The sequence below is a fragment of the Schistocerca americana genome, chromosome 4 (genome assembly GCF_021461395.2).
Source record: "Schistocerca americana isolate TAMUIC-IGC-003095 chromosome 4, iqSchAmer2.1, whole genome shotgun sequence".
NCBI lineage: Eukaryota > Metazoa > Arthropoda > Insecta > Orthoptera > Acrididae > Schistocerca > Schistocerca americana.
Window position 1 is genome coordinate 616,993,180 of NC_060122.1, and position 27,194 is coordinate 617,020,373.

Sequence of the window (27,194 nt, forward strand, 5' to 3'; positions counted from 1 at the left end):
TACATATTCTTGTAGTACGTAAAGAAATATGAATGTTTTAGTTGGGCCACTTTTTTCGCTTTGTGACAGATGGCGCTGTAATAGTCACAAACGTATAAGTACGTGGTATCACGTAACATTCCGCCAGTGCGGACGGTATTTGCTTCGTGATACATTACCCGTGTTAAAATGGACCGTTTACCAATTGCGGGAAAAGTCGATATCGTGCTGATGTATGGCTATTGTGATGAAAATGCCCAATGGGCGTGTGCTATGTATGCTGCTCGGTATCATGGACGACATCATCGAAGTGTCCGGACCGTTCGCCGGACAGTTACGTTATTTAAGGAAACAGGAAGTGTTCAGCCACATGTGAAACGTCAACCACGACCTGCAACAAATGATGATGCCCTAGTAGGTGTTTTAGCTGCTGTCGCGGCTAATCCGCACATCTGTAGCAGAGAGAATTGGGAATCTCAAAAACGTCGGTGTTGAAAATGCTACATGAACATCGACTGCACCCGTACTATATTTCTATGCACGACTTTGAACGTCGTGTACAGTTCTGCCACTGGGCACGGGACGATGGCAGATTTTTCGCACGCGTTCTTTTTAGCTACGAAGCGTCATTCACCAACAGTGGTAACATAAACCGGCATAATATGCACTATTGGGCAACGGAAAATCCACGATGGCTGCGACAAGTGGAACACCAGCGACCTTGGAGGGTTAATGTATGGTGCGGCTTTATGGGAGTAAGGATAATTGGCCCCATTTTATCGATGGCAATCTAAATGGTGCAATGTATGCTGATTTCCTAAGTAATGTTCTACCGATGTTACTACAAGATGTTCCACTGCATGACAGAATGGCGATGTACTTCCAACGTGATGGATGTCCGGCACATAGCTCGCGAGCGGTTGAAGCGGTATTCAACAGCATATTTCATGACAGGGGGATTGGTCGTCGAAGCATCATACCATGGTCCGCACGTTCACCGTATCTGACGTCCCCGGATTTCTTTCTGTGTGGAAAGTTCAAGGATATTTGCTATCGTGACCCATCGACAACGCCTGACAACATGCGTCAGCGCATTGTCAATGCATGTGCGAACATTCAAATGGCTCTGAGCACTATGGGACTCAACTGCTGAGGTCATTAGTCCCCTAGAACTTAGAACTAGTTAAACCTAACTAACCTAAGGACATCACAAACATCTATGCCCGAGGCAGGATTCGAACCTGCGACCGTAGCGGTCTTGCGGTTCCAGACTGCAGCGCCTTTAACCGCACGGCCACTTCGGCCGGCTGTGCGAACATTACGGAAGGCGAACTACTCGCTGTTGAGAGAAATGTCGTTACACGTATTGCCAAATACATTGAGGTTGATGGACATCATTTTGAGCCTTTATTGCATTAATATGGCATTTACAGGTAATCACGTTGTAACAGCATGCATTCTCAGAAATGATAAGTTCACAAAGGTACATGTATCACATTGGAACAACCGAAATAAAATGTTAAACGCACCTACGTTCTGTATTTTAATTTAAAAAACCAACCGAAATAAGATCTTCAAACGTACCTACGTTCTGTATTTTAATTTAAAAAACCTACCTGTTGCCAACTGTTCGTCTAAAATTGTGAGCCATATGTTTGTGGCTATTACAGCGCCATCTACCACAAAGCGAAAAAAGTGGTCCAACTAAAACCATTCATATTTCTTTACGTACTACACGAATATGTAATAAAAATCGGGGTTCCTATTTTTAAAAAGGCAGTTGATATCCGTTTGACCTATGGCAGCGCCATCTAGCGGGCCAACCATACCGTCATCTGGTTTCCCCCTTCAAGCTAGACAAGTTTCGTCCTTTGTAGTGTTTTTCGTTTGACGCTTATTTAGTGAGATATTTGGCCCGGTCACGATCAGTGGACCACCCTGTATACGAGGGCTTTTCAGAACGCAAGGTCTGATATGGCGTGAAATGGAAACGATAGGAAAATCCGATGAAGCTTTGCGTGGATGGGCAACATCTCTAGTACGCATGACGATCGCGTCATTCGCTCTTTTGAGTTTCGAGCATTCAGTGAGCACGTAAAGATACGTAGAGCAATAGTGTCTCCGGCAGAGTATGGGTGCCTACTGCGACGGCTTGCCTGATCTCATGCAATCCCACATAATGTTCCTTCTTCATGACATTTCTCAGCTGCACACTGCAGGGGTGATGAGGAAGCCCCCGCAGCGTTTTCGTTGGGAAGCGTTTGATTACCCACCATACGGCCCGGACGTAGCTCCCTCTAATGTTCATCTCTGCTCACGTAATCTACTGGCTATGAAGACAACATTTTCACACAGACAACGAACTGCAGACAAGCATAGAAAAGTCGCGGAAAGCACAGGCGGCTGCCTTCCGTGGAGAGCATACTGGAAAGTGGGTACAACGCTGCGACAGATGTGTAAGTCGGAGCAGCGACTACGTAGACAAGTAGCGGAGACGTGTATCAAACTGTTGCAATATAACGTTTTTAATTTTTCACTGTGTTTTCTATTTCGCGACCGATCAGACCTCATTTTCTGAATAGCTCTCGTATATGCTTGTTCCACATCTACTTTAAACTATCGAATTCAACAAAACTTGGTACATACGAGGGTATCCCAAAAGTACGGTTTCCTATTTTTTTAAATTACTGAACTCTGTTTGTGTGGCAGTTGGTCACACTGTTACGAAGAGTGCTTCACGCGCTGTGTGTAAACATGCGCACGTCTCGCTGATGCGCTGCCTTGGCTTGGCAGCCGTTGAGAATGGAGCTCCCGTTGGATGTTACCGCCAAGTGCGAATCGGGCGCAGTTATTCGGTTTATGAATGCAAAGGGCACTGCGCCGATTGAAATCAATCGCCAATTGACGGAAGTGTATGGTGAGTCGTGCATGGATGTCAAAAATGTTCGTAAGTGGTGTAGAGAGTTTGCAGCTGATCGGACCGAAATTCACGATGAACAAAGGAGCGAGAGACCCCCAATTTCTGAGGAGACAGTGTTGAAGGTGAAGATCGGCGGATCACTCTGGATGATCCCTGTACGTTGGTTCCTGAGGTTTCTGAAGCACTGCTCACACAATTTTAACAGAAACATTGAACTACCTCAAGGTGTGCGCAAGATCGGTGCCACGCATGCTGACTGAGGACCACACGCGGCATCGAGTTGATGCTTCCCGCACATTTCTTCACCGCCTTGCTGCCGAACAGGACAACTTTCTGGACTCAATTGTCACGGGTGACGAAACCTGGGCATACCACTTTACACCTGAGACCAAGCAACAATCACGCCAGTGGCGACATTCTTCTTCGCCAGAGCCACGGAAATTCAAACACAGTCTGCAGGTAAAGTCATGACAACCGTTTTTTGGGATCGGAAAGGAGTATTGTTGGTCGACTTTATGCCCACTAGGACCACAATTAACGCTGACAGGTACTGTGAGAATCTGAAAAAACTCAAACGGGCGATTCAGAACCGGAGAAGAGGGTTGAACCAGTGACTATCACCTGCTCCCTAAGTTAAGAGGACATTTGGCCTGAAAGCGATTCAGCTCCGACGACGAGGTGAAAGAAGAGATTCATAGCTTTCTGAACAGTATGGCGGCGAGCTGATATGACAAGGGCATACAAAAACTGCCGCATCGTCTACAAAAATGCATCGACAGAGATGGTGATTATATCGAAAAATAGCTAAATGTTGAAGCTGTAAACTGATGTAAACCATTGTAGAAATAAACAGGTCTATGTACTTATACGAAAGTAGGAGACCTTACTTTTGGAATTGCCCTCTTATATACCACTTACGGTCTGGGAAGATCCACTGGGGAGGGGGGGGGGGCAGCTTCCTCCAAAAAGGGTGCGGCGGGAATGAAAAAGAAGCGCAGTTCATGAAACGCTAAGAGCCAGATTATATTCATCAATCATTTGAAAATAAGAGCACTTACCGACTTGCAACCAACTTTTCCACAACTTCAAACATTTACGGGACATCTTATCGCTGACACTGATGAAGGGCAACATGTTTATCGCTTACTATGTTTTCGCTGTGCCTGCAGTAAAACTGTCGCTTAAGGCATGACCTTTTAATTCATTACTTCTTTGCTAATAATTCTATTTGCAAAATATTTTGCAGACAGAGTTCACATATACCACTGAATGTACCTGCATAAATATCATTGTACGACATACAGTTCAAGAGATCTGACGTCATGACCACTGAGATGCGTGAAAAACTGCCGCATCACGGACGACGTTTTAATTTATTACTTCTTTACTACTAACTCCATTCGCAACACGTTTTGTAGAATAGTATCTATGTATAGCACTGGATGTACTTGCGAAATTATATTATGATTCGATACTTAGGCCAGGATATAAGATGCCATAAACATCTGAGCTGCTTGAAAATGAAACTGGAGGATGAAATTCGCTAGAGATACAGGTGAAATGAGAGTAAAAATACGTGTAAAATATGTTAAATGTATGTGGAATATATAGCATGTGTACAGCGGGGAGGCCGTGGGTGAAAAACTCCCCTAAACTCCTGGCTTGATTTTAGCCAAACTTGATGCATTACTTACTATCTGGACAGCAACGTCCTAGTGATGTGGAGTTGATAACGTGAAGAGAAAAAGGGGGGGGGGGGAAGATGGATAGACACAGAGGGACAAGGAAGAGATCGACACAGAGATGGGAGGTTCAAAAATGGCTCTGAGCACTATGGGACTTAACTGCTGAGGTCATCAGTCCCCTAGAACTTAGAACTACTTAAACCTAACTAACCTAAAGACAGCACACAAATCCATGCCCGAGGCAGGATTCGAACCTGCAACCGTAGCGGTCGCGCGGTTCCAGAGATGGGAGGAAAGGGATGTACAGAGAGAGGGAGAGGATGAAAAGGACAGAAAGAGAAGAGGAGGTGGGGGACAGAGAGAGGGGAGAGGAGGAGATGGACAGAGAAAAGAAACAGGAGGAGATGGACGGAGACATGGGGCAGAAAGATATGGACGGAAGAGGAAGTAGGGGAAGAAGAAGTTGAACTTAGAGGAAGATGGGGGAGATACCCAAAGATGGCTGCTGCTCTTCTCTGTTTCGCGGGCTCCATGAAATTTTTTAACCCTCACGCATTCAAGCCAGTCAGAATCAGGAGCAGAATGTAGGCTTTCTCATTGGTCACTTCCTGCTCTCACTTATAGACATTCTCTAAGTTGCTGTTTCTTGATAGTAGTTTCTCTGTAACGAGAATCAGAAAATACCAGCCATTTAGGTATATTCGTTTTCGATGGCTGCTTTCAGCACATTGACTGTAGCTGGTCTTGTGCTTTAAACATTGTGCTTCGCATGCCTTACAGAAAAACTCCATAAGGGTCGAATCTGGTGAGTGGGAAAGGAACTTGGTATTGCCTCTTCGTCCTATCCATCTGTCCAGTATGTAATAGGATGACCAGAGCAGGTGACGTGGTCGAGGTTGTAGGGCACGGCTGGGTAGAAGAAGGTGGCTGTTTTTAGCAATCTTCCTCTTTATTGTTGGTTCTTCCAATACATTTTCCGGTAGCTCAGCCCCACCACTCGTGTCGTGGTGGAGAAGTGCTGATGCGTGCAGCCCGGGGAACGTGACGCCGTGCTCAGTCAGCGGCTGCGCAGGTGGTAGGAGGTTAGCAGCACAAGGGCCGGCCTAGCTCTCCTCCTGCAGACGCTGCGGCTCGTGACAACGCTGGGAGTCGCCGGTGCAGCAGCGGGCAACGCCCTCTGCCGGCCGGTCATCAGGGACAGCATCACTGATGATGACGTAACAGCAACCGAACGCCCAATCAGTCGAACCGATGCTGACGCCACCTCTGATGCCCTTAAATAGTGCAGATCGCTGCTGAATCCGCCAGTTATGCGGCATCGTGTTTATTAGAATGTTCTCGATGAGTTGACTAACGCAACCGCGCCACACACGGCCCGCACCTGCGTAATTCTGATAATGCTGCGTTCTGGCTGGTGATGGCTGCTGTGCACGTACACAGGTACCGACGCTCGTTGCAAAACTGTGTCACCTGCATAACGCGCCTGCCAGCCTTCGTCCGCCGAATCACAATTTCGCACCATATTTCCTTAAAACAAACCACTTGTCCTCTACAATTCCTCCCTCATACGAAAAGAATTTGTCCCAGAATTCAACCAAAAAGTCAAAACAACTACAGTTCCCTTCACAAACACCACAAAATGCGATTGATTCACTATTTACACTGTGTTCATTCACTTCTATCCTCAGTCTAATCTTTGTTCATGAACGTTCTGCTGCAGTGCCTCACAACTGTTCAGTGATTTTGTCTGGACCCTTAGGTTAAAGACTGGAAGGGGCAGCATTTGGGCTACCTTCCTCTTGAGCTGATAGTACACTAACCCTACGACAAAGATAAAAATACATGTGGCGGTGGTTGATGACCCAATAACTATTAAACGATGCTTATGCTCATTACAGTACTCAAGCACTCATTGAAAAAGATGTTCCATAGTTATACGTCCATCATGAGCTGCTAGCATGCGGTCCAAAGAGGTGAGCAAAGTCGGGTCTAATGTCCTATTCAAAAGAGTGAGATTTTCTTTCGTGACGAATTGCACTGGTTGGTCAGGTACATACATCAATGTGTGTGTTATGTTCATGATTGTAGCTCCAGTAATCACGACTGGTAAATGGAAAGTTGGGCCTGAAATGTCACACTGTGTGCCATTAATTAACAGTCCCTGCCACTGCAATTCTATTCTTTGCATACTCCCTTGCTTACCCTGGTCGTAACAAACGCAAATAACGACTGTGTTTTACATTACTGAAAATACCGAATGTGGACCCACTTGCTGAAAGAACTTCACTGTCCCTGCTATAATTTCCTTAGGGCACTCCGCAACTGGTTCTTGAGAGCGGAATAGAGAATACTCACAAGATTTGGGAACAGTGTGTAACAATTTCGTGGGGCAGATGGTAACTGGACCTGTTCGACAATGCAGCAAGTCTTGTGCAGTGAGGAACGCATGAGCTTGTCTGTTACGTGCCACTAACAGTATTTCCTGTACGGTTAATTGTACGAATTTCTGCAAAGTTTCCCACTTCACTGGATACGTATGCAAGGCGTAACATTCAAATTTACAATCCTTACATGTTAATGATATTATGATATGAATTCTGAGCAGAGTACCCGTTAGCGTATGAGTACAGTGGCCATTTTGTAATACAGAGATATGTGTTCGTCTGTTAATGTCGTCAGTAGCTCCAGGGATGCGGGCAATTCCGATTGAACTTTCCGTAATCCTTCCCGATGTTGTTCCGAAGGAGCCCGCGCATTGCGTGCAGCAAAGCCTCCTGAAGTTCCGTAATACTATCAGCAAGAAAATGGAGCAGCTTAGCGATTATCAGATGTGAATCGATGTTATCCAACCAGTACTTGATGATACCCAAGTCGTGATTAGTTGAGTCGGCTGTGGCCTTAATATGGGACATCAAGGTCGCGCCCAAAGCTCGCAATGGGCGCGTATTATTAACTAAATCTTTCTCCAAACTGTCTAATTGGGTTGTGTGAAGATCTAGCATTCCCTGGTTGCTGTTCACATTATCCTGTACCTGCCGTAACGTTTCATTAATACTTTTAATATCTTCTGTATCAGCGGTCCCAAAAACAGTTTTCAGGACACGGCCACCTGCGTCTAACCATCCTCTTTTCCTGCGGATGTGCTGGATTAACCCTGCAGTTTGCCGCAACTGAGCTTGTAAGCGTGCAAAAGCTGATCGTAGTAGCTGGTATTCCCCTTGTGTGTCATTAAACCTTGACTGATTAGCCACCATGGAATGAAGTTCATTAAATGTATCCTCTAATTTACAGATTTCGTTTTCAACCGCCCAAATATTACACTCCACCCTTAAGATTCATTGAAGTCCGGACATAATTACGTCTGCTTGTCGTGAGAACAAAACACCACTTGATATAGGATGTACCTTCAAGGCTTCAGCTAATTTGCAACAGCAAAACAGAATAACTATGCTGAGAGATAGTGCACACCTTCCCTCTTCCCTCTTCAGCGCAACCCATGACGCTGGAACTGCTGGTCTTACCAGAACGTCATGCCTCCTGAGAAACAAAAGAAAAACAACTCACATTAGCTCTTCCTTTTTACACGTGGCCTAAGAGCATAATAGCATATCTGATGGCTTCCACAATTAACTTGGTTCTCTTGTTTATCTACTCCTTTCTTATTCTTTTTCTTAGATTCATCTTTCTCTCCACTAGATGTTACTGCAGACAATGAAGGAAGTTCCTCAAAATTCCCCTTGAAAGGCTTAATTCGTCTCACATGCACAATAGTAGGGCGAGCTGGAAGCTGTAATTTGACATTCACTGGCGATGTCATCTCGATCACCTAGAAAGGACCTTGATAGCGGGATACAATTTTTTTCATTTTGCCTTTTGGCACATGCAGATTAGTCATCACACATTGTCCTGCAGGATATTTGGGTAAAGCCACCTTTCTATTGAGAACTTTGTCCTGTCTCTCTAATGCTTAAGGGTTCATTTTTTTCTCCTGCCGCCAGTTTGTTTTCAACTTTGTGGATAAATCATTAACGGCCGAAATATCGGTTCCTGGTGGGGTCTTGAGCAATTCAAACGGAGATGGCATCTTCCGACCGAACGGTACTTCATACGGAGACAATCCTGTACTTTCATACACTTTTGAGTTATATGCCGCGGTTACAAACGCCAGTAGGGTATCCCAATTATTGTGTTGCGAATTTACATTATAACTTAACATCTTAGCTATTGTATGATGAACTCTCTCAGTCCGACTATTAGCCTGCTGGTGTAACGTGCTCGTTCTCAATTCCTTTACATGCAACAACTTGCATAACTGTTTCATCAAATCGGACATAAAGTTTGTCCCTTGATCTGTAATTATAATTTCAGGTGTTCCGAATTTCAATATCTATTGATGTACCGTGGCATGAGCCACTGTTTCGGTTCGTTGGCCCAGAATAGCTGTCATCGACACATAGCGTGAAAAATGATCTATTATTGTTATAACATAGCGATTACCTGCTGGTGTTTGCACAAACGGTCCCAAGACGTCTAAGCCAAGTAATTGGAGAGATCTATCCGCTTCCGGTAGTCGTTGCAACACAATTTTCTGATAACTCAATTCCGCCTGTTGAGCACACGGAATGCAATTCTTTACGTAATAATCGACATCTTGCCTATGCGTTGACCACTAATAACTCTGTGCTACCCTCCTTTCTGTTGTTCTTCGACCCAAATGACCAAAAAACATTGAATCATGTGCTTGCCTTAAAATTTCGCTTCGCAATTTTTCTGGTACGACTATGCGTGGACCGCTCCTAGTTTTACGGTACTATATCCCGTCTTCTATGATGAACTGTCGCTGCGAGGTAAATCGTTGACAATCTGTGTCGGCGATTTGTGCCTCCTCCCATTTGTTCTCATTTATTCCTATGCATTCCATGGCGCATACTTTACGACTCAGACCATCCGCATTTCCGTGCGATTTGCGCGGTGGATGAATCACTTCAAAACCGTACTCACTAAGACGCAAAGCCCACTTAGTTAATCTACTCGTTGGGTCTTTAAGCGCTAACAACCACTTAAGTGCTGCATGATCAGTAATCACCTTGAAACGTCGTCCATACAAATAACACTGGAAATAGGTTATTCCGAAAATTAATGCCAATAACTCCTTCTCAGTTGCTGAGTAATTTTTTTCTGCATTGTTTAGCTGTCTGGAAGCATATGCTATCGGGTGTTCCTGCCCAACTATTTCCTGAGATAATACAATACCCAAAGCAAAATTGCTAGAGTCACAAGATAATATAAACTCTTTACTAAAATCTGGAAAAGCCAAAACCGGACTGGATGTTAACAAATTTTTTAACTTTTGAAAAGCCTCTTCACATTCTGATGACCAGTGAAATTTTGCTGCCTTCTTCAACAACTGCGTTAGGGGCCTTGCAATTTTCGCAAATTTTGGAATATACCTCCTGTAAAAATTGGCGAGACCTAAATAAGACTGCAACACTTTTACTTTTGTAGGTGTCGGAAAACTCATTACCGCCTCTGTAAGGTTTGCATCCATGCAGACACCCTCCTGTCCTATAATATGACCTAAATAACGGACTTCTTGCAACAAAAAATTACATTTTTCTATATGAAGAGTTAATCGTGCTGATTTCAGATACCGAGCGAGGTGGCGCAGTGGTTAGCACGCTGGACTCGCATTCGGGAGGACGACGGTTCAATCCCGTCTCCGGCCATCCTGATTTAGGTTTTCCGTGATTTCCCTAAATCGCTTCAGGCAAATGCCGGGATGGTTCCTTTGAAAGGGCACGGCCGATTTCCTTCCCCATCCTTTCCTAACACGACCTTGCGCTCCGTCTCTAATGACCTCGTTGTCGACTGGACGTTAAACACTAATATCCTCCTCCTCCTCCTGATTTCAGATGATCGAAAACTTCGCGCAAACGGCACACATGTTCTTTCACATCCTTTGAGAAAACAATTATGTCGTCCAAATATACCATACACCGATTGGGTTTCAGCCCTCGTAGCATGCTATCTAGTAACCGTTGGAAGGTTGCTGGAGCATTTTTGAGTCCGAAAGGCATTCGACAATACTGAAAATGACCTGTAGGTGTTGAAAAAGCTGTCTTCGGTCGGTCTTCCGGGGCGACCTCCAACTGGTGGTACCCGCTTCGAAGATCCAAGGTCGTGAAGTACCGACAATGACTCAAATTATCCAGAGTTTCAGTGATATTAGGCATTGGGTATGCATCTGATACAGTTTTTTGATTTAGGAAATGATAATCACAACAAAAATGGCATGCCTTGCCCCCATCAGATGATTTTTTACCCACTATTACGACAGGAGCGGACCAGGGACTACTACTGGTTTCTATTATCCCATCCCTTAGCTGTTGATTTATAAATTCTTCCATGAAGGGCTGTAAACTTTTTGGAACACGATATGGACGTTTATACACTGGTGCTTCATTCCCAGTGGGGATGTAATGCTGAACTAATGGTGTGGTGGGCAGTGGACCATGAGAATTAAATAATGCTTTATATTCTGTCGAAAGGTTCTCCATGACTTCTCTGTCTTGCCCTTCTAAATGTGCTACTTTACCCCTCAGTGTGGACCAGCTGACAGACTCACCCAGCATTGTGTAATCTGCTGCGAAATCCTTATCCAGTTCATCTTTCCCTATTATCTCCAGATTCGCTATTACAGTACCCTGTGCTAACTGCACCTCTTCAAGGCCAAAATTATCAATACTGACAGGCACAACCTTTTTTCCTTCTATCTACCGCACGTAGGACACGCTACGGCGCGTAAAACACTTCATTTTATCCAGTGGCTCATTCTCAGACAAAGGTTCAACGACACACAACGAATTTATTGGCACGCTAACTCCAACATCTGCCAGGGTTATTTTCCCTGTACCCTTCGGTATAGTATCCCGTGAGTTAACCCTAAGGGACCATGTACGCAGTTTAGGTGGCCCACCTGACGTCTGGGCAGTTCCTTGTGACAGTAATGGTTTTTCGGTCGCAGAACCTGGGCGAAATTGTATTCTGTCCAGTTCTACTGTACGCCGTTCCAGGTTAACTTTTGCGTGATGCACAACCAGAAAATCCAATCCGAGTATGACATCATAGCTGCTGCCAATAACTGGAAGAACTTCTACCTTCACCTGGAAGTTCCTCATTTCCACTCGGAAGTTTAACACTGCTGATCCGAGTGACTTCACCTGTCCCCACCCACGCCACTTAACGCCCAGCGTGGTGTTTTTAATTCTATTTTAACGAGTACATTTCTACTCGCCACAGATACCTGAGACCCGGTATCCATTAAAAATTTGCACGGTCTGCCCTTCACCAAGCCGGTCAGAGAGAAGTCTACCACTGATTCTGCACTAGCATTAATCCTTACCGGTGTTGTCGCACAGTGGACACACCACCCCCTGCCCCGTTTAACTGAGGGGGATGAGGCTCACCTTGCGATTTCCTATCATGTTTCTGCCAGGACCCATTGCAATTATGCTCCCGATGACCCCCGTCTGCATTTCCTGCACTGCACTTCCTTGCAATCGCGTCTAATGTGTCCCATCCGACCACATCTGAAACATTTTATTTCTGCATTAAACAATGCTTTCCTGTCCCACATCTTTGTTACTGCTTTCCTGTCCCACATCTTTGTTACTGCTTCAACCCCCTCAAACGCCACACCGATTTCGACTGCCTTATTGAGAGTCTTAGGGAATTCCATCCTAATCTTGCGGGAGGTTTCGGGTTGTATTCCCCGCAAAAATGCGTCTAGTGCCCTCTGTTCAGCTTTCTGCAGAATGGCTTTATTAACCTTATCGGAATCCGTTAGCTCATAGGTATTAACATTAATGTTTCGAATTCGATCTACAAAAGCTTCTATTGATTCCCCATTCCTTTGATACATTCTATTCAATTGTTCCCGATAATATCTAGACAAATTTTTCCTCCGATGCCTTTTCAGCAGCCCTTTTTTGCATTCTTCAAATGTCTGAGCATCGCTTAGTTCTTCATGGCATGTAACGTACGCTCTGGCATCCCCAGTTACTTTCAACTTAGCCACATGCAAAAGTGTTTCTACACCCAATTTCCCAATTTAGCGGCCGTGCTAAGGTTCTCAAAAAAAAAATCTTAACATCCTCCCCAGCTTTTCCCGAGAAAGGGGTGACCAAAGACGCAGCGTTAGTGTCAAGAATTACTGCATTAACAGGAAACCGTACCTTGCTCGCTTCTTTAGACCGAGCAAGCTCTAGCTCTAATTCCGACACTCACTCAAGTAGCTGCTGAATAGCCGGCCGAGGTGGCCGAGCGGTTCTAGGCGCTACAGTCTGGAACCGCGCGACCGCTACAGTTGCAGGTTCGAATCCTGCCTCGGTCATGGATGTGTGTGATGTCCTTAGGTTAGTTAGGTTTAAGTAGTTCTAAGTTCTAAGGGACTGTGACCACAGCTGTTAAGTCCCATAGTGCTCAGAGCCATTTGAACCATTTTTGAGCTGCTGAATAGCCACCTCGGCTGACACAGACTGCTCCATCACTACCAGTTATCGAATCAAGACTACAGTAAGCCCAGAAAGAAGAACAGGAAGGGAAAAAAGACTATGCTACAGGTTCAGACAAACCACCAAACGAAAAATTGACACTTACTTGTCATGTTGCAGGAGTTGCTGATCCATTGTTACCCTACTCAGGTGCCACATATCCTCGTCGATGACCAGCCACAATTTCCTCCAAATCCAGGGAGAAGACCACTGCTGTCACCAATTGTAACAGGAGTGAGTGATGCTCAGGTTGCCCGACTGGCACCACTTGTAATAGGGTGACCAGAGCGGGTGATGTGGTCGGGGTTGTAGGGCGTGGCTGGGTAGAAGAAGGTGGCTGTTTTTAGCAATCTTCCTCTTTATTGTTGGTTCGTCCAATACATTTTCTGGTAGCTCAGCCCCACCGCTCGTATCGTGGTGGTGACTTGCTGATGCGTGCAGCCCGGGGAACGCAACGCCGTGCTCAGTCAGCGGCTGCGCAGGTGGTAGGAGGTTAGCAGCACAAGGCCCGGCCTAGCTCTCCTCCTGCAGACGCTGCGGCTTGTGACAACGCTGGGAGTCGCCGGTGCAGCAGCGGGCAACGCCCTCTGCCGGCCGGTCGTCAGGGACAGCATCACTGATGATGATGACGTAACAGCGACCGAACGCCCAATCGATCGAACCGGTGCCGACACCCACCTCTGATGCCCTTAAATAGTGCAGACCGCTGCTGAATCCGCCAGTTATGCGGCGCTTTGTTTATTAGAATGTTCTCAATGAGTTGGCCAACGCAACCGCGCCACACGCGGCCCGCGCCTGCGTAATTCTGCTAATGCTGCGTTCTGGCTGTTGGCTGCCGCACACGTACACACATACCGATGATCGTTGCAAAACTGTGTTACCTGCATAACACGCCTGCCAGCCTTCGTCCGCCGTCTGCCGTGAGGCTGGCGCATCACGCACTGAAACACACTAAATCACGATTTCGCACCATATTTCCTAAAAACAAACCACTTGTCCTCTACAGGTAGGAGTTTGTCAAGGTAGACCTTACATCACGACGGTAGTGGGTAGGTGGTCCATCCTGGTGGAAATACCATTCTCTTTCCTGAAATGTCTCTTTGCTACATGGAATGGTGTGTAAGTTCAGGTAATTTTCTCCAGTCATCGTATGTTTAAAAAAGAAAGGTCCAATCAGACCAAATGCAAATAAAGCACGCCACACTGTAATTTAAAAGTGACCCCATTACTCCAAACATCTGTGTATGGAAATTGTTTGTCCTGTGCCCATCTTGCCTGATACCATTAACAAAATACAATCCTGTGGCACGACAAATCTCATTCAGAGCATAGAGTAATCTGGGATTAAAACTTTTCCATTGAACACATTTCAAAGTGTGATGGACGCTCGATTTTGGCAGCACTGTCTAAGAGGCTGCTTGCTGCACAGTCTTTCTAAGAGACTGCTGAAACATTCTCTTTCTCTTGTGGGGCCAGTGGATGATCGTGGTCTTGCGGAAGGGTTCTTCTAGACATTCTGCGCAGTTCCTTCTTCCATAAACTTATCTTGCAGGCGAGTAATTTCGAGTCGCGTTGGTGCATCTCGTTGAATTTCCTTCTGACCTGTCCTTGCACTTCTCTTGCGTTCTCAGACTTCCAGTAACACGTCAGACTGAACTTCCTCTGCTCAAGGATCAGCCTACCGTCAAACATTCTTCAAGCTGTCACACTTGAAAGAGGAGAAATACAAATAATTGTAGCTACGAGCTTTAAAACAGTGCACACATTGTTGGGGACGCCCTGTATATCCGATAACCCAGAAATCTTGCCTTCTGGTTTTCAGGAAGGAACTATCCTGGATGCAGAGAATTTCCAATCGGTTTAAACTCAGTGTGCGTGGTATTCTGGATCACACACCAACGGAAAAAAATCACAAACCGAAAAATTATTAATGTAGAGCATTGAAATTTCGGGAATACATTTGTCTAAGAAACATATTTAGGTGACTAATATTGCAAGATCACAGGTTAATGTAAACGCGAGATAAGCCATTGAAAGTGTGAACTGCTGGTACATTAATAACCGGTGTACCCGCCAGAATGTTGAATGCAAGCATGCAAACGTGCATGCATTATGTTGTACAGGTGGCGGATGTCATTTTCTGGGATGAAGTTCCATGTCTATTGAACTTGATCGGTCAATACAGAGATGGTTAATGTTGCTTGTGGATGACACTGGATTTGTCGTCCAATGATGTCTCATATGTGATCGATTGGAGACAGATCTGATGCTGGAGCAAGCAAAGGCAACATGCCGACAATCTGTAGAGCATTTTGGGTTACAAGAGCGGTACGTAGCCGAGCGTCATCTTGTTAGAAAAAAATAGCAGCGCGGAGTGGTCGAGCGTTTAGAGACGCCATGTCACTGACTGCGCAGCCCCTCCGCCGGAGGTTCGAGTCCTCCCTCGGGCATGGGTGTGCGTGTGTTGTTCTTAGGATACGTGGGCAGGTGTGGGTGGGCAAATGTCTATAAGGTATAATACATATGTAGAATTGTGGACAGTTGGGAATGTGAGTCTCACGGGAAGCGTGCAAGGGATAAGTCCCTGCAGTCGCGCTATTCATCTGTATCCTCGATGGCTCAGATGGATAGAGCGTCTGCCATGTAAGCAGGAGATCCCGGGTTCGAGTCCCGGTCGGGGCACACATTTTCAGCAGTCCACATCGAGGTATATCAACAACACCTGTCGGCAGCTGAGGTTTTCAGTTAGTCATCATTTACGTTAGGATAAGTTAGTTTAAGTAGCGTGTAAGTCTAGTGATCGATGACCTCAGTAGTTTGGTCCCTTAAGAACTCACACACATTTGAACATTTATTAGAAAACACCCCCTGGAATGCTTTCATGAATGGCATCACGACAAGTCGAAACACCAGAGTCATGTACAACTGTACAGTCGGGGTGTGTGGGGTAACCACGAGAGTGCTTCTGCTGTAGTACGAAATTGCACACCAGACAACTAGCATGCAGACAGGTTGGTTGCTGGCCCTCAACTGGCCTCCTACTTACCATCACTGGCATTGAGGTAGAACCAGCTTTCATCAGAAAACACAACAGACCTCCACCCTGCTCTCTAATTACCTCTCACTTCACACCACTGAGGGCGCAAGTGGCTATGGTTAGGGATCGGTGGAAAACACCCTACAGTACATATGTTTTTAACCCAGACATGTTTCACTGCAGTTGTAGTACCTTCAGTGGGCTTTTATTTTATGGCTGTTAAAGATAAAGAATGTTCTTTGCTGTTTGTATACATGAACCTATTAGTTTTTAAATCGCAATTACAGATATTTGAAAAAAACACACAGAATTATGAATTCATACCTTTTTACACATGGTGTGGTTTTTCTGATGTATTGTGTTTCTACAGTGACTGTTTTGTTCCGCAGTTTGTCATCTGCAACCACTTACACTTTAAAGTAGATAAATTGTTTAAGCCAAAATTACGATTTGAAAATTGTTATTTCTATGCCTGAAATTAATTAAGTGTGTATGTGTGTGTGTGTGTGTGTGTGGGGGGGGGCTATTTACATTATGTTTCACTTACGTTTTCTTTTCCGTCATCTTCATCACTGTCAAACACTATATATTGAGCTGTCGCTGTCACTGTCACTGTCACTGTTTCACAGTTTACCAGCTGTAAAAGCAAACATGGACAAACGGACAGTGGAACAGTTGAAGGTGTAAAAACAAGATGGCTGACAGTGGAACAGTTGAAGGTGTTCCTGGCGGTTGTTCTAAATCTTTCTGAGGTGTCTGTGCATTTTTTTTCTTTGTGTGTGTGTGTGTGAGAGAGAGAGAGAGAGAGAGAGAGAGAGAGAGAGAGAGCAGGTCTCAGGATTTTTCATTATTATTATTATTATTATTATTATTTTAGTATTTTTTTCTGCGTGTGTGTGTTGTGTGTGAAATGGGGAGGGAGAGAGAGAGAGAGAGACAGAGAGAGAGAGTGAGTGAGAGTAGGTTTGAGGATTTGAGTGTGTGTGTGTGTGTGTGTGTGTGTGTGTGTGTGTGTGTGTGTTTATGTGTCTGTGTGTGTCTGTGTGTGCGTGTGGGGTGGGATGGCTGGGGGGGAGGTGAGGGCTCTATAGGTTGATCTTGTCTAATAATTCCTTGAGACGTCTGGCTCGGAGCCGCCCTTGAAGTAATTGATTTGTAACATTGTTCAAGCTCCGAGCCAGACACCCTGTGGTGTGCATTCCACTGATCACAAACCACCTCCATATGCGATTTGAGTGGTGTCAAACGAGTGCGCCGGCCGTTGTGGCCGAGCGGGTTCTAGGCGCTTCAGTCTGGAACCGGGCAGCTGCTATCGTCGCAGGTTCGAATCCTGCCTCGGGAATGGATGTGTGTGATGTCCTTAGGTTAATTAGGTTTAAGTAGTTCTAAGTCTAGGGGATTGGTGACCTCAGATGTTAAGTCCCATAGTGCTTAGAGCAATTTGAATCATTTTTGTTGTGCTGTTTAACGTTACTATGAGGTAACGCAATTTTGACCGTATAGAGAGAACTCACCATATGGCTCTTTCTGTAAAGATTATTTGCGTAGGTTTTTTTAATTATTACGTTTTATTATTTTACTAATTTAAAATCGTAGTTAAAATTTTCTTTGTTAGTTAATAAAGTGTTTTCTATTTCATGTGCGAAAAATTTCATCAGCTCACGTTTATTCAGATAAGTAAGGTAACAATTAATGTTCTAATAATCGACGAGTTACTGAACAAAGTGTCCAATTGTACTGGCGACAGAATTAGAAATGGCTTTTGATTTTCTGTGGGCTATTCAAAATGTTGCGGTACTTCTTGTTGTCTTTGTTGTGTGTTACTTGCAATACTTTATAACGGTCATTCAAAATTTGCGTTACTAAAAGGTGTAGTAAGTGATTTATAGAAGTAAGTTATTCTACACTTTTCGAGAACGTTTACCTTAAATTTCTGATCTGATTAGGCTCATGGTCATTTGCACAACCAGTTAGAATGGGAGGGGGAGGGGGGGGTGGATAATATTTCAGTCTGTTCCGCACCTTCTGGTACATCAGTTTCCTTACATTTTTATGTCATTGATCAGAAGTAACACCTAATTCCGCCACTCCTTGAAGCTGTTAGTGCTCTTTCAAGCTTCTTTCTCGCAGTTTATTAGCAATTCTTTTTCACCCCCTCACAGTTTATTAGATTTTAATAGGATGTCTGACACAGACACCGTAGGTGGTTTCGATATTTTCCCATGTGCCACATTACTTCCCGTACAGATAACATTGTCTGTTTTTAGGTCTGGGTTGTAACTGCACTACAGTTCAGACTAAAAACAGTAACAAGAGAACAGGTAGTTAAGCTTGACTTGCTGAAACCAGGCTTCACACATCATAGTGACACCGTTCTTGAGAAAGGAGTTCTGAATTTGAAACACATGCGTAATTGTTAAAGTAATATTGTCAATAGAGATGACATGCTATTATTTTAGCCCACCCATAGCAAACTTGGAGACAAAAATATTAGTTAATAGTATAGTTTGAAGCTGACAAGAAATAATTTTCTTTTTTGTTTCTTTTTCTTTTCTTTTTTTTCTGTCTTGTGTGGCTAATAACTGATGAAAGACAAATAATTACTGTTGCGGTGAAAGGAAAGGGTAAATTTCGACGGCGTTCACTGGAAGTCTTTCGTGGAAGTACCGAGTGAAAACTCCGTCCGCTATTCAAGAAGGGACGTAGAATTCTCCCCCTGGGAGTTCGCTGCTTCTGAGGCAGCGCTATTAAAGAGTCGTTAATCGAGAAAGCAGCAGAGGAGGCGAGAGTTTTACAGCGACTCTGCTGGCGGGATTAGGACTGGGCAGCGTTAGTTAATGTGTCAGGATTAAAATCAGGCGGCAGCGCAGGGCAGGGACCGCAGGAGATGGTGCCACTGGTCGTCCTCTCCCCGGCAACAGTGCAGGGGCTCGAGTACAGCTTGCCGGGCCGCAGGTAAGACTCCAGTCCGACAGCAGTCACGAGAAACAGAGGCTCTGCATCGACAGTGACGTCTGCTGAACTGTTTAGCTGCGTACTTTGCACTCAACAGACTAAGCGTCAGAAATTTTATGTATACCGCAGACCACTGACCAAACTTCGGTGCCCCAAGGATCTATCCTCTCTCCTCTTCTTTATCTCCTCTACACTGCCAGTACGCCCGAAACATTCTCAGCAGTCCGCCTCGTTCAGTATGCTGATAACATCGTTTTGCTCGCCCTCTACCCTACACTCCAGAAATCCCAACTATCCTTCCAAATCCACCTCAATCAGTTTACCTCCTGGTGTAATCAACGGCTCCTCAAGATCAACCCCTCGAAGTTGCTGTCCATGCATCAGCACGGCTTTAGAAAGCATCGCTCCTGCGAAATGCAACTCGCCCTTTTTTCACATCATATGTTGCAAACCATGGATGAAGGGTATCAGATGGATGCCATATTCCTTGACTTCTGGAAAGCGTTTGACTCGGTGCCCCACTGCAGACTTCTAACTAAGGTACGAGTATATGGGATTGGTTCCCAAATATGTGATTGGCTCGAAGATTTCTTAAGTAACAGAACCCAGTAAGTTGTCCTCGACGGTGAGTGTTCATCGGAGGTGAGGGTATCATCTGGAGTGCCCCAGGGACGTGTGGTAGGTCCACTGTTGTTTTCTACCTACATAAATGATCTTTTGGATAGGGTGGGTAGCAATGTGCGGCTGTTTGATGATGATGCTGTGGTGTACGGGAAGGTGTCGTCGTTGAGTGACTGTAGGAGGATACAAGGTGACTTGTACAGGATTTGTGATTGGTGTAAAGAATGGCAGCTAACTCTAAATATAGGCCGGCCGGTGTGGCCAAGCGGTTCTAGGCGCTTCAGTCTGGAACAGCGCGACCGCTACGGTTGCAGGTTCCAATCCTGCCTCGGGCATGGATGTGTGTGATGTCCTTAGGTTAGTTAGGTTTAAGTAGTTCTAAGTTCTAGGGGTCTGTTGACCTCAGATGTTAACTCCCATTGTGCTCAGAGCCATTTTTTTCTAAATATACACTCCTGGAAATGGAAAAAAGAACACATTGACACCGGTGTGTCAGACCCACCATACTTGCTCCGGACACTGCGAGAGGGCTGTACAAGCAATGATCACACGCACGGCACAGCGGACACACCAGGAACCGCGGTGTTGGCCGCCGAATGGCGCTAGCTGCGCAGCATTTGTGCACCGCCGCCGTCAGTGTCAGCCAGTTTGCCGTGGCATACGGAGCTCCATCGCAGTCTTTAACACTGGTAGCATGCCGCGACAGCGTGGACGTGAACCGTATGTGCAGTTGACGGACTTTGAGCGAGGGCGTGTAGTGGGCATGCAGGAGGCCGGGTGGACGTACCGCCGAATTGCTCAACACGTGGGGCGTGAGGTCTCCGCAGTACATCGATGTTGTCGCCAGTGGTCGGCGGAAGGTGCACGTGCCCGTCGACCTGGGACCGGACCGCAGCGACGCACGGATGCACGCCAAGACCGTAGGATCCTACACAGTGCCGTAGGGGACCACACCGCCACTTCTCAGCAAATTAGGGACACTGTTGCTCCTGGGGTATCGGCGAGGACCATTCGCAACCGTCTCCATGAAGCTGGGCTACGGTCCCGCACACCGTTAGGCCGTCTTCCGCTCACGCCCCAACATCGTGCAGCCCGCCTCCAGTGGTGTCGCGACAGGCGTGAATGGAGGGACGAATGGAGACGTGTCGTCTTCAGCGATGAGAGTCGCTTCTGCCTTGATGCCAATGATGGTCGTATGCGTGTTTGGCGCCGTGCAGGTGAGCGCCACAATCAGGACTGCATACGACCGAGGCACACAGGGCCAACACCCGGCATCATGGTGTGGGGAGCGATCTCCTACACTGGCCGTACACCACTGGTGATCGTCGAGGGGACACTGAATAGTGCACGGTACATCCAAACCGTCATCGAACCCATCGTTCTACCATTCCTAGACCGGCAAGGGAACTTGCTGTTCCAACAGGACAATGCACGTCCGCATGTATCCCGTGCCACCCAACGTGCTCTAGAAGGTGTAAGTCAACTACCCTGGCCAGCAAGATCTCCGGATCTGTCCCCCATTGAGCATGTTTGGGACTGGATGAAGCGTCGTCTCACGCGGTCTGCACGTCCAGCACGAACGCTGGTCCAACTGAGGCGCCAGGTGGAAATGGCATGGCAAACCGTTCCACAGGACTACATCCAGCATCTCTACGATCGTCTCCATGAGAGAATAGCAGCCTGCATTGCTGCGAAAGGTGGATATACACTGTGCTAGTGCCGACATTGTGCATGCTCTGTTGCCTGTGTCTATGTGCCTGTGGTTCTGTCAGTGTGATCATGTGATGTATCTGACCCCAGGAATGTGTCAATAAAGTTTCCCCTTCCTGGGACAATGAATTCATGGTGTTCTTATTTCAATTTCCAGGAGTGTAGATAAATGTAAATTAATGTAGATGAATAGGAAAAAGAATCCCGTAATGTTTGAATACTCCATTAGTAGTGTAGCGCTTGACACAGTCACGTCGATTAAATATTTGGGCGTAACGTTGCAGAGCGATATGAAGTGGGACAAGCATGTAATGGCAGTTGTGGGGAAGGAGGATAGTCGTCTTCGTTTCATTGGTAGAATTTTGAGAAGATGTGGTTCATCTGTAAAGGAGACCGCGTATAAAACAATAATACGACCTATTCTTGAGTACGGCTCGAGCGTTTGGGATCCCTATCAGGTCGGATTGAGGGAGGACACAGAAGCAATTCAGAGGCGGGCTGCTAGATTTGTTACTGGTAGGTTTGATCGTCACGCGAGTGTTACGGAAATGCTTCAGGAACTCGGGTGGGAGTCCCTGGAGGAAAGGAGACGTTCTTTTCGGGAATCGCTACTGAGCATTTGAGGCTGACTGCAGTACAATTTTACTGCCGCCAACTTATATTTCGCGGAAAGACTATAAAGATAAGATAGGAGAGATTAGGGCTCGTACAGAGGCATATAGGCAGTCATTTTTCCCTCGTTCTGTTTGGGAGTGGAACAGGGAGAAGAGATGCTAGTTGTGGTACGAGGTACCCTCCGCCACGCACCGTATGGTGGATTGCGGAGTATTATACGACAAACCACCCACACCTTCTATCTCCATGACTTCTAAGTTACCATTTACGACTGTCCTATCCAGTCCACTAGTATACTAAAATATCTTGGACTGACCACTAACTGGCAATTAACATGTAAACCGCACCTAATACCAATCCAGCAAGGAGTCCACCGTAGAAAGTAAACTTCTAAACCCAGAAACTGGCCGAACTCGGGGATTAGGTCCCTTAACTATCCTTCACACCTACAAAACCTTGATCTGGCCCATGTTCTCCAATGTAAATGTTGCATTGATATCTGTTCTGTCAAAGATCTGTAAGTCTCCCCAAATCCTCGAACGCCATGCACTCCGACTCGCTTTTCGCATCCATCTACCTTCCCCCACGCGGATCCTCTACCATTCCACCAACTTCGCATCTTTCCTCACGCACATCGAACACCTCTGCATCTCCTCTACTATCTGAAAACTAGATTTCAATAACCCCATTGTTTCAACTCTGATCACCAACTTTGGTACGCTGCTGCGCCTTTACAATCCCATCATACCTACTCCTACACACACTCCATATCCTATGCCAACTAAACTTCAACCGACTTCCGCTCCTTGACAATGAAATCCGCTCTCATGTTTATTCATCTTTCTGGCTACAGCTAATCCTACCTATTTCCTCTCCACATCAGGGTTTCTCCCCTTCTCCTCCCTCTCTATTTGATTCCATCCCTTCCTCTGTTCGATATCACGTCTCTGCCCACCCACCAAACTCATCCTTCCTTTCCGTCTCTATCCACCTTACCACCTACCCTCTTTCTACAATACCGACCAACGGCCTATAAATTTATATCTACAATCATTCTAACGTTTAATCTTCCCAAAACTGACCCAGCGCTGGTCAGTTGGCAACTGGTAACCGAAGAGATCAATGTGTCTAAAGTCTATGGATACTAGTCTATGAATGCTGTCCCCTAATTTGACTGGACCAGAGGTGAGATTCTTCCTAACCTCGGCCAGGGGCCTGATGATGACGTAATGTAGCGCCAAGACTGGTTGCTGAAATAAAATAACAACTGGAAATTTCGGCTGCTGAAAGGTGTTTTGATTCGACATTTTATTTTCTATTTTCGTTTAATTTTAAAGTTTTTCAGTGTCTGTTTTGCCTTTTTATCTTCAGCTGTCATAATTTTTATTTCATTTTTATACTTCAAAGGGCGAAAACCTTACTACAATTTCTAATCGTCTCTACATTATATTTTAAAACCATTACAATTTGGCATACATAAAAATGTTTTGTTAGTATTTCACTTAATTTCCGTGGGCGCTGTAGGCTGAAGAGCGGGATATTGTACAGCTGGCAGCCCACCCCCACCCAAATAGGGCAAGGGGGATGAAATAACAATAAAGAAAAAAAATCTATAGGATCGGAATATTTCCAGAGTATTTTGGTATGAACTAGGCATGCTCTCTTATTGCTCGTTATCGAATCGTTGCATTTCGTTTGATTTCTTGTCGCTGTATCTGTGTTGCCCTGAAAATATCTGCTCAACACAGTGAATGTCAACGGTATGCGCTGTGTGCCTTGTTTGTAAACAAACTTGTTCCATTCACTGATGGTTCTTGCTGTTACTCCCGCCGGAGGTTCGAGTCCTCCCTCGGGCATGGGTGTGTGTGTGTGTGTTAGTTTAAGTAGTGAGTAAGTCTAGGGACCGATGACCTAAGCAGTTTGGTCCCATAGGATTTCACACACATTTGAACATTTTTACTCGCTGTTGACAACAGTTATGTCCACTTTGCTCTTCGTCTTGAAGTTTGCTTTCAGAACCGCTTGTTTTTTCTCGTATTTGTCTACCTGGTAGCGTTAGTAGAATGTTAACAGTGCGGAGAGGTGAGCTCAGGAAAACTTGACCAATATGCACCTCGTACACGGGTCCACTGAATGCAGTCGAAAGCCGCACAACAACGCATTGCTGAGCTGTTCTTGCAGCAAAGGCAACCACATCACGGTAGTGTGTGTGTTTTTCCAGTTTATGCGCGCTCAACCACGAGGTTATCAGTGTCTCAAATCACAGTACTTTTATATCTAACATTGTTGCATTATCTTGTGTTTTATGCTCTTCCTTTAAGTGATTCCATATTACAGGATTTTCACTGTTGCTTTGAGCGGAACAGCGTTATTGCCCATGTACGTAGTGTGTTGTTGAGATCTGACATGCTTATTTAGTAAATTTTGTAATGTATCAATTTCAATGATAAGTCCACAATTAAATTATTGTTCTATATTTAAAAATATAAGACAAATCTTTTGTGTACTGTCTGAGCTCATGCTTAACTTAACGTCTTTTACTATTGCAAAAATTAGCAGAAAATGCATAAGAAACAAGGACGTTGTTTGGCTATAAGGAGGTCCATCTTTTCCCATTGTCATTAGGGTGTTACTGTTTGATTTCAAAACTCCACTTCATTTTTCTTAGATCTTACGTTCAAATACAAAGATGACGATTATAACATTAGCAACATTAGCTGCAGTATGTTATTAATTTTAAACGGTTGTAAAATTATGTATTTTTGATAGGTCACTTTGTTACATCACTCAGATAAAAGCGAATTGCTGAAAGTCATTTTCTTAACAATTCACGAGTATATTTTCTTTATTCAAATGACAAGTATTTTCTTTAACTGATTTTTGAAAAGTATTAAAGAAATGAGAGGTAGTCAATAAATATATTATCAGTTTCATTGTTGTTCGCAAAACTAAGTTTTAACTTGATTAAAAATTACCTGAATAACTGTTCCAAGTTGAATAAACAGATTTAACTTTCCAGATTAGTTCCTTCAGAACCTGGCGACAAAATACTGTAAATCGGTATGTTAAATTACAGAAGTAATTGTTCACGATGAGTTTAGTCATGCATCCTGTTCCAGTGGTGCATGCGGTCACTGTGCCTAGTGGAAAACCCATCTCAAGGTGAGAAGCCCGAAGCGCAACGAATACTTTGTTGCTCAATACAGTGACCCAATGATTTGTCTACTAAATGCTTCGGAATCAGTTCAATGGCCAAATTAAATTTCATTGAGGTAAATACACAGTCCAGATGAGTCAAAGAGTGCATTCTAATTAAGTTAGTGTTCAAGATGCAAATATAATTGCTATCTAGGTGCGTGATTGCTCTTTTACACCCTATGACAGACATACAAAGTCGTGGCAAGGTCACGCTGCTTCACAGGTATGAACTGACTCTCCAAAAAATTTACTTAAAGAGAAGACTACATCTGAGCATAGCAATGAAGGATAGGATGTATTTCAACAGACATGAAGGTAACTGGTTTACCAAACAGAATAAAGGATAATTACATTATTACTCTGTATGAGATACCAGAGACCTCAGGACCGTTATATCAAAAATCACATTTAGGCAGTTAAGGTCGGTTTACTTAAGGAGAACCTGAAGTAGCTCAAGAGATATGCATGTTATTCTGGCACAATCGTGTCACATGACACACCACAGTCCTTATTTGTATCAGTCAACGTGGCAAAGATACGAGGTGCATTCAAGTTCTAAGACCTCCGATTTTTATTCTCCGGACTGGAAAGAGATAGAAACATGCGCATTGTTTTAAAATGAGCCCGCATTCATTGTCAATACATCCCAGAGATGGCAGCACCGTACGGCAGATGGAATTTTACCGCCAGCGGCGAGAATGAGAACTGTTTTAAATACTTAAAATGGCGACGTTTTCCTTACTTGAACAGTGGGCAATCATTCGTTTTCTGAATTTTCGTGGTGTGAAACCAATTGAAATTCATCGACAGTTGAAGGAGACATGTGGTGAGGGAGTTATGGATGTGTCGAGAGTGCGTTCGTGGGTGCGACAGTTTAATGAAGACAGAACATCGTGTGACAACAAACCGAAACAACCTCGGGTTTGCACAAGCCGGTCTGACGACATGATCAAGAAAGTGGAGAGAATTGTTTTGGGGGATCGCCGAATGACTGTTGAACAGATCACCTCCAGAGTTGGCATTTCTGTGGGTTCTGTGCACACAATCCTGCATGACGACCTGAAAATGCGAAAAGTGTCATCCAGGTGGGTGCCACGAATGCTGACGGACGACCACTTGGCTGCCCATGTGACACGTTGCCAAGCAACGTTGACACGCAACGACAGCATGAATGGGACTTTCTTTGCGTCGGTTGTGACAATGGATGAGACGTGGATGCCATTTTTCAATCCAGAAACAAAGCGCCAGTCAGCTCAATGGAAGCACACAGATTCACCGCCACCAAAAAAATTTCGGGTAACCGCCAGTGCTGAAAAAATGATGGTGTCCATGTTCTGGGACAGCGAGGGCGTAATCCTTACCCATTGCGTTCCAAAGGGAACTATGGGAACAGGTGCATCCTACGAAAATGTTTTGAAGAACAAATTCATTCCTGCACGGCAACAAAAACGTCCGGGAAGGGCTGCGCGTGTGCTGTTTCACCATGACAACGCACCTGCACATCGAGCTAACGTTACGCAACAGTTTCTTCGTGATAACAACTTTGAAGTGATTCCTCATACTCCCTACTCACCTGACCTGGCTCCTAGTGACTTTTCGCTTTTTCCAACAATGAAAGACACTCTCCGTGGCCGCACATTCACCAGCCGTGCTGCTATTGCCTCAGCGATTTTCCAGTGGTCAAAACAGACTCCTAAAGAAGCCTTCGCCGCTGCCATGGAATCATGGCGTCAGCGTTGTGAAAAATGTGTACGTCTGCAGGGCGATTACGTCGAGAAGTAACGCCAGTTTAATCGATTTCGGGTGAGTAGTTAATTAGAAAAAAAATCGGAGGCGTTAGAACTTGAACGCACTCCGTACTGGAAAAAATTCATATCATTGTAGGGTAAGAACAGTCGTGTAAAAACTTGTGAACTGTACAT

The 27,194-nt window shown here is 45.1% G+C and overlaps 1 non-coding gene across 1 annotated transcript; it reads left to right on the plus strand.

The window, feature by feature from the left end:
- Window positions 1-15,744: 15,744 nt before the first annotated feature.
- On the plus strand, window positions 15,745-15,818 carry Trnat-ugu. The gene has a single exon. It is a non-coding gene; the product is annotated as a tRNA-Thr (tRNA).
- The last annotated feature ends 11,376 nt before the right edge of the window (window positions 15,819-27,194 follow it).